Source organism: Zeus faber (assembly GCF_960531495.2).
Source record: "Zeus faber genome assembly, chromosome: 12".
Classification (NCBI taxonomy): Eukaryota; Metazoa; Chordata; class Actinopteri; order Zeiformes; family Zeidae; genus Zeus; species Zeus faber.
This window is the reverse complement of record NC_137196.1, coordinates 12,237,037-12,246,053: the sequence shown is the minus strand read 5'-3', so window position 1 is coordinate 12,246,053 and position 9,017 is coordinate 12,237,037.

Below are 9,017 nucleotides of genomic sequence, written 5' to 3'. Positions count from 1 at the left end.
CAGTATTTATGGTGACCTACTTGGATGCCCCTCCCACCTCTACAAGACTGATAAAGATTTATTGAGGAAAAATTCATTACAATCCTAATTCCTATGCATGTAAAAAATATGCATTATATTAGCAATGCTCAAAGGAAGGGCCGTCAGACCTCGTAACGTCAATAAATCTCAGCATGTCCTGCCATTGTTTTACGATCACAGTAATGTGAAGGGTTAGTCCGTGTTCTCTGATCTTCTGCCCTGTTACATTTACAGACAACGCATGTCATTCAACAGTCAGTTGCTCGTTCTTTAACCGTGGATCAGCTCCCGGCTCAAATCCCAGTCCACTGATAGGATCTGAGCGGAGAGACGCGATTTCTGGGCTTTCACGTCCATTTTTTTTCTGGTAAAACGAAACTAAACTATTAGAAGCCGGGGCAGGGTATGACGTTTGAAATTCAGCGCGTTCATTTTTCATTGCGACAATATCGTGAGCTGTGTCGTACTGATGTCCCTGCAGCAATGGAATCGGTTCGATACGGTAAAATGTTCAAATGTAAAACATCCCAAGTCATGCTACATCCCATGCACATGTACTTGGTTACATTTACTCGTTTGAAAATAATGTACCCGTCAGGAGGGGGCTGCGCTCCGTAAATCAAAGACGAGGCATGCAGCACTTTTCCACTTTGGGGGCTGCGGGAAATGCTGGCACGGGAATTACGGCTCCATTTGAAAGCCGACCAAAAGACAGACCGTTTTCTTCGGCCAGCAGATTTACAAGCCGGATTTGTTTTACAATCCCGTTAACAACGCCGCGCGAGGAGAGAGCACCGGGAGAGCCGTTCGGGCTAAATGACGATTTTTACCATTAGCGCGCCGGTCCTGATCGCGAGATGGCCGGGAACTGGCCGCCCCGTGCCAACTCCCGGAGCTGGATGCCATTCAAAGCAGGTTAGGAACGCATTATTAAAGCCTACGTTAACACTTTAATGCAGGCTTTAATCCTGCAGCCACTTATTAGGCGTACACATATTAAACGGCAAGGCGAGGGTTGACATTGTTCCCTTCTCCCTTCCTCGCACTCATTAAAATCCAAATGGAGGGATGTGAGTGGGAGGGATGCGACGGGAGTGCTGCTGCAACAGGGGAGGATGGAGGAATGCCGGAGCAATGTTTGGACGCGCCGGAGGGGCGGCGGGAAAATAATTAAGTGCTCCTCGTGGGGGGGGGGGGGGGGGGGGGGGCTGAGAAACCGCAGGGGGGAGGCGCCCGCTCGCCAACTCCAAGGTCTCTCACGTCCAAAGATAGCGCTCCGACGGGCGGGCCGCGTGGAAATCATGTCCGGTAAATGGGTTCAGGGACGCCGGCCGAGGGCGTTCGAACACATAAAAGCTAATGTATAGAATACTTCAATTAATAATGTAGAACGGACCTCGGAGAGTGGATTAAATTTTGATGATTGGTGATTTGGGCGATGGTCTTGTTGGTTCAACGGTTAAAAGGATCGCAAAGGAACCATGGACTAAATTCAGCAATGGATTTCCTGAAATATAATTGAGTGCGCTTTTACATAAATCTTCCACATCAATCTTTTATTTAAAGAGAAACCAGAGATTAGGAATCCCACTATGCCGTGGACGCCGACCCCCTCTCTCCGGTGCGTTTCGGACGAAATGTTATGACGCCTTAATTTGCCCGTAAAAAAGACAGGCTGAAAAATGTATGTGGGGTAATTGAACGGAGGAGTTACTGTAAAGGGGAAAAAGGGGGCGAACACCAACAGCGGTTGAGATATGGGACGGTTTTTCCATCTCGGTTGCATCGGATACCGGACGTTGGCGGCCATTGAGGCGCGCTACCTGAACGCCATCCATCAGGCTTGAATAGTCGACGGCCGCGCTTCAATTAGATTCGGCGCGATGGGATTTTTTTTTTTTTTCTCACGCGAGCTCCTCTTCTGCGTCCGTTATGACAGCGGGCCGTCGGATGAGCCCTGGGATTTTTCCGGAGTAGTAATTATCAAGTGGCCACGGTGGTTCGCCTGCGGTGAGAGACAAAGCAGAGACAGGGCTCACATCGGGGTTTGTTTTTTTCTCATCTGGAGCAATGGCTGCCATGAAGGACCCCCCCCTGAGAGTTCTGGATACAGAACTCTTACGCCTTGACGCCCTCCTTTACTCAGCCTTTATCTTCAGTCATGTCCCAGTCTGTGGCATTGCAAATATATTTCCCCAAAGCGTTTGGTTTGCTCTTTACTCATATTTTCTCCAGGTATTGGCCACAATCTCACAATATATACCTCACGATACACATCCCACATTACCATATGTATCACAATACCATATGTATCACAAATAAATACAAATACAAATAGATTTCCATTCAGGTTTGTCTCTTCTCATAATTCCTCTGGGTATTGGATACAATCTCATGAAACAAATGTTTCACAATATGAAATGTATCGCAAATTAATATAAGTACAAGTACATTTCCCCGCAGTATTCAACTTTGCCTCTTTTCATATTTCTTCCTGGTATTAAAAACACTCTCACAATACAATAATGTTTCGCGGTATGACATATATCATGATACATGATAATATCATGTATCATGATATACTGTATATTGTACTGCGATATATATGATGATGATGATGATGTATCATGACAGATGCCACGATGCGATATGTATCAAGATATAATTATCACATTACAGAGGCCACAATATGACGCATATCTCAACACGATTAAAAGAAAAGAAAACCTCGACACAAGATTTAGTAAAATAAAATATAGTGTAACCCTCTCTCCCCCCTCACACCCGGTTTACCTACATGTCATCCCCTTCTCTGCTCTCGCTCTCCCTCTATTCCGCCCACCCCCGACAAGTGCCCTCTACCCGCTTGCTATCAATGTTTCTCTGCCGTCTGCCGGCATCTTTCTTTGGCCACGGGGAAGGGAGCGTTTTGTGGAGGCTGTGTTTACACAGACACTTACTCAGGGTAAGGGGTGGGTGCAGAACAACAGATTTGTATTGTGCTGGTGTATGTATTTTTACACGGCGGAAGATAATGGACAGATGGAGAGAGAAACAAATGGAGAGGGTAGGAATACAATTCCTTATGAAAGAGAGCGAGAGGGGGTCGGAAGTGAAGTGATAAAACGGGGGAGTGATGTGTACACACTCCAACACTCAGACTAATAGTAGACATAAAGCCCGCTGAGGGGGGAGAATCGATGCTATCTGTATTGGGCCGCGGATAGAAGTCTGATTCCAGAGGAGGAAGGACGATGTGATCTTCCTCTAAAAGGACGATTATGTGTCAGAGTGGCGGCGGCGGCGATATTAAAACGGAAACCCTGACCCGACAGCCCTGTCTCGCACTTTTTTGTGCTCATAGTCACAAAAATGTATCTATGTTCTGGAGGGTGATTCTCCGACTTTTTCCGTGCTAGAAAGAACAAAATTTAAACCAATTGATTTGATCAGGGAGACTTTCTTCGACTTTAGAAGGCGGGTGGCATGGGCAAGGATAGCACAAAATAAAAGCGAGACTGGATTCGCCTTTTCTTTGACTGGTCTATTGAATTCAAGGTTGTGCGAGAACGGGGATATGGGATCATATGTGTAGTATAAATTGTATTCATGGAAACAGTTTAACTGTATCGAATAGCAGCTGACTGAAAATCTGAATGGCCCCATCAGCCAGTGCGGAAAACATTGCCATGGGAACTGCAAGTTCCACCAAACAGAGACATCGCTGTTACCCTTAGGATTGTGGGTAGTGTCGTACTTCTCCATGACATTGCGAATAAAACATGTTTTTCCTTAAAACACAGATTGATATCATACAGACTTGTGGCTTCGACACAAGAGCACCTAGATGCCGACAAACTGGCGGACCTCCACAAGCGGCAACTCCGCAGGTTGACAGGAAATCACGTGACCTCAGCAGCAAGAAGTTGGTCTTCGTCGTGTTTTTTTTTTCTTCCCTTGAAGACACTGAAATAATAACGTTTATTCATTAGTAATATATTTTAAGTCAATTGACTCTCAAATATGGGCCAATAAAGTTAATTCAAGTCTTTAAAAAATTGCCAATTCTTTAGAATGTTTTATGTAATGATTAAATGTGTTTATTCAACAATTTCTTGTATACAATTTATTAAACAATGTGAACAGGAACTGGAAGACCTTGTGAGCTACTGATGAAAGACATCCTCAGTTTTTGAAATCAAAATCAAACCAGCAATTATGTTAAAATAAACAGACATATTGTATGTTTGGCGTCAAGTTGACTCCAGCAATTTAAATCTCCCAAAAAATGACTGTAATTGAATGTGTTACTCAAGTTTACGGAATAGCATGTCTGGTATGGGCCTGCCAACGTCTGAGGGTAAGCCCGGACTCAACGGGTCACCGGAGCAGCAGAGAGGATCATCGGCTGTGACCTGTCCACCATTTAGGACCTCTACACTTCCAGGTCAAGAAGAAGGGCGAAAAAGATTACCGTACAAGTGACCCTCGTCAAGGAGAAATGATCCCCTCAGTGACCTGGATTGATGCATTGATTCAGATGTCTGTACAAGTCTTTATTCCTTACACATGTACATGGAGAGAGGACTCTTACACGAGAATGATCACACATCACTACAACTCACTGTTGTCCATTTATTTATTCATTTGAACAAACAAATTACCTGCAGTGCAATAACTATATTTTTTTCTTCTAGGGTTAAATTGTCTTCCTTATGAATCCAGGATTTTGATGCTAATCTTCAAAACAGCTAAAAAATGACCCAGTCATTTCTTTTCCTGAGAGGTAAATGAGTGACCACACAAACGCTATTATAACCTCCCATTTCTCAGTTCAATTCTTGAAATGATTGCTTACAAACAATTACGCTATTACTTATTCACTAAAAATATTGTTGGTTGGTTTAGAAAGCTCTCACCGGCCTGGCACCAAATTATATTTCCAACATGGCTGGAAGCTATGAGCGCCAGGTCTCTCAGGTCCTCTGCCACTGGCCCTTTACAGAATCCAAGAGTTAATACTAAAGCTGGCAAAGAAACCTTCTGTTTCTATGCTCCCATGCGCTGGAACAGCTTCCTAGTTGATCTTTGATATGCCCCCACAATTTATTTATCTTAAATTTTATATATATATATATATATATATATATATATATATATATATATATATATATATATATATATATATATATATATATATATATATATGTATGTGTTTGGTTTTGTTTTGCGACAAAGTTATACAAATTCCGCCTCGCCATTGAAGTGTGGATTCCAAGATGAAATCACAATCTAAATTAAATAAAATAGAACAATGGAACAACAGAACAAAACCAAACACATATTTGGAAAGATCTCAGCTTGTAGGTTAACACATGTATGTTTGAGAGATCTCACTGGATTCTAAACTGAGATATTGACCTTTGAACTCTGACCAGAGGTCACCTTTGAAGGCCTATATCTCAGTAATTAAAAGAGCTACCAAAATAAAGTCAACTGTTTTGGACAGCTCTGGTCATGTACTTTTAGGAGGGTGGTAGTGTCCATAGGGGGCACACTTGAAATGGCCGAACATATAATTCAGGGCTTTGCAAATTACATATGTAAATTCTCGATCAAATGAACCCCTCGTAACACGTAACTCAACGCATGTCATTTTTCACCCATACCTTATTTTCCTTTTCAGGTTCATAACAATTGCATCAAGATGCATAAAAACATGGTGCATGATTGTAGATTTGTAGTTTTTAGGGTTAGGGTTTGAAACATTTATAAATAATTGCGTAAATATAACACAATGTATATAATAATTTGCTTTTGCTCCTGTAGAAGCTACAAGTCTGTATGATATCAACCTTGTTTTCAGAAAAACATGTTTTATTCATGATGTCCAGGGGAAGTACGACACTACCCACAATCCTAAGTGTGACAGGGACATCTCTGATTGGTGGAGCACACTGTTACCATTGAAATGTTTACTACAGTGGCTGATCGGTACATTCAAATTTTCAGCCAGGCACACAAACGCTGCTATTATATCTAATACATATTATCCATGGATAAAATTCATACTGAGGATATGACCCTATATCCCTATCCTCACCCAACCTCGAATTGAATTGTCCATTCAATGGAGAAAAAGTTAAACCATTCTCGTGCTTTTATTTCAGAATGAAATCAAACCCAAAAATTTTAACACATCCAAGCATCATGCTCGATTCAATCGATTCCTTTTTGTGACTATGAGCACGAAAAAGTGTGAAACCAGGTTGGACCAAACCAGATATCCGTTACTTGGTAAAAACACCAGAACCTGCCATGCTTTCATTCTACAACTTAGTGTGTCTCTGTGCCTTTTGGTAGGTCCATGTATGAAAGATGTGTGCCAATGTGCATGCATCCATCCGCACTCCTTTCAGACCTGTTTTACCCACAGTTTCCATTTTATATGCATTTGACATTTTAGTTTTAATGTTACAGCCAATCATAAATCAGGATTCTGTGTCAATGAAATGAACAGCCAGTATAAAAGCTATATAAGAGCAAGCTCATAACTGAAATTCTTCTTTTCTGTAGGGTGCTGGACAAAGAACTACAGAAGTAGATTCTAACCCCCCACCAAGTCTATGCATATGTCTATGTGTGTGTGTTTATGTGTGTGTGTGTGTGTCTGTGTGTGTGTGTGTGTGTGTGTGTGGGAGAGAGAGTTTATCCAAGAGGTTTTGAATGTGTGTGAAAATTGTAGTATCTATTATGGGCCTAATCAGCCTCTTACGGCATCTTGGTAGAGTCCACAGGTACTTGAGTCTAATGGCGGCGCAATATGAGGAAGGGGAAACCTTTAATTTTCTCTCCTCTGATTGTTTCAATTTTATGACTCCGACAACACATGCCGACCTTCAGCGGAGTGATAGAATTGCCTTTGCATGCGGACGTGCAGATTTCCAGCATCTGCTCCCGCATCTGTGCTAAAGCCCCCCTGTCTTACCATCTGTCTGCTTTTGTATCTTTGCAAGAGCGTTTTGAGGATTCAAAAGTGCGGCCGAGCCACTGGGAGCAGCCTTTTCGTTAGGTTTTTCTTTTTGTTTATTTTACCCCAAACCTTGTTTATCACCTCGTCCTCTGGAAAACATCCGTCGTGTAGGTCATTAATGAATGTGTTCACTAATAGTCACCAACCCCCCCCCGCCCCTCTCCCCCTTAACCTCCTCTGACTTTGCCACCATTTGGCCTCCCCGCCGCTCCTCTCTTCCCGTCCTGGTCCTCATTAGAGAGCCTTTCATGGTCAGAGCCAATAAAACTTCAATGGGCGTGCGGGCGGAGGAAAACACGACTGCTGCGCTGCGCCTTTGCTGAGCGTTGATTATACGATCTCCCAAGCCAGACACCGCCGGGCCAATCGGCCACTCCGAAAAACCCACGTTCACATGCGGGACGCAATCAGAAACATGAGCATGCACGGACCCTGGCCTTGCATGTGCTGTAGATGTGTGTGTGTGTGTGTGTGTGTGTGTGTGTGTGTGTGTGTGTGTGTGTGTGCGCGCACGTGTGTGTGCATACACGTGCGTGCATATACAGGGGTTTCATATGCATACACGGGCGCGAAACGGAAAGGTGCACAGACTCGACGCCGGGACACGAGGGCCACTTTAGCAATGCGATCCTCGCGAAGCATTTGTTTTTTTGCAAACACATCTTCCGAACCGAGTGGCTTCGTTCCTTCGCTCGTTCGTTTGCTCGTTCGTTTCGTTTTTCAACTCTGCAACTGCGGCCGGACACGCGGGCATCCGCTGAGACTCAACTCTTGGCTCCCGAACGAGCGAAAAGAGCCCTGCAGCGTGCCCGACAAGCGCCGTGCGTTACGATTCAGTTAGCGGGTGAGCGAGAGAGAGAGAGAGAGAGAGAGAGAGAGAGAGAGGGAGTGTATGAGTCGTTGAGTAACGAATGCGTTCGTTCGTTCGTTCGTTCGTTCGTTCGTTCGTTCGTTCGACGAAAGTCCTTCTTCGCTCACCGTGCGTCGCACCGACTGAATTGGAAACCAATGAAGAGTGGGGGAAATTGAACGGCTCTTTTTTTTTTTTTTTTTTCTTTACCAAGTCACTCGTAAAGAGGCGAATCACCAAAAAAGAGACAAAACTTTTCGACTTTTCTACTAAGCTTGGTATTAGAGAGGCTCACGTCCCTTCACCTCAACAAAATATGCAGATTTAAGTGTGTCCAACATTTATAGACGGAGAGCCAGAGAGACACCTGATACCGCCAAATGCGGTCGGAATGAATGTTTAGTTAGTCAACCACTGAAGTGCTGAAATTCCGGGCAGTTCGGCAGCAATTTGTCACTTTTGCGCCATGTGATCCGTCGTCCTCTATGTTTGGACTCTAATTATAGAGTAGCGTTGGCTAATTTATTCATAAACAACGCCTGCTGTCAGAAATAGAAAGACGAGGTCGGAAGACGGGGAAGCGACCGCTCAGGCCATTTTGGCTTCCTCTTTGTCTCACTTCCATTCTCCTTTCCTCCCCCCCCACCTCTTCACTTTCCTTTCTCCCGCCGTTTGTCTTTTCGTTCGTCTGTCGGCGGAAGCGGCCGGTCGTCGCCGGCTTCAGCAGACGCCGTTCAATTTGTCACGGCACTGATGTTGTGTGGCAGCACTTCTCGAAATGCCAGCATATCTCCCACAGGAACGACGCCATCAAACACTCTCTCTCTCTCTTCCATTTCCCGAGCCGACGCGACAAAAGAGGAAAAATATGATTTTTATGCAAGAGTGTGTCCCCGTTGTGCTGTGCGCATTAAGTGCCGTGCAGCACAAAGCCAGAATGGTGAACGTTTCAGGTTGTTGTTTTTTATATCCATAGAGATATAGAATAATAATAATTTAATAATAATAATAATATAGTAGAATAATTTCCTTTCTGCTCGGTGACATACAGATCTATGGACACACTCTACAACATCTCTGGGATCAAAATTATCTTCATATAAATAAAAATAC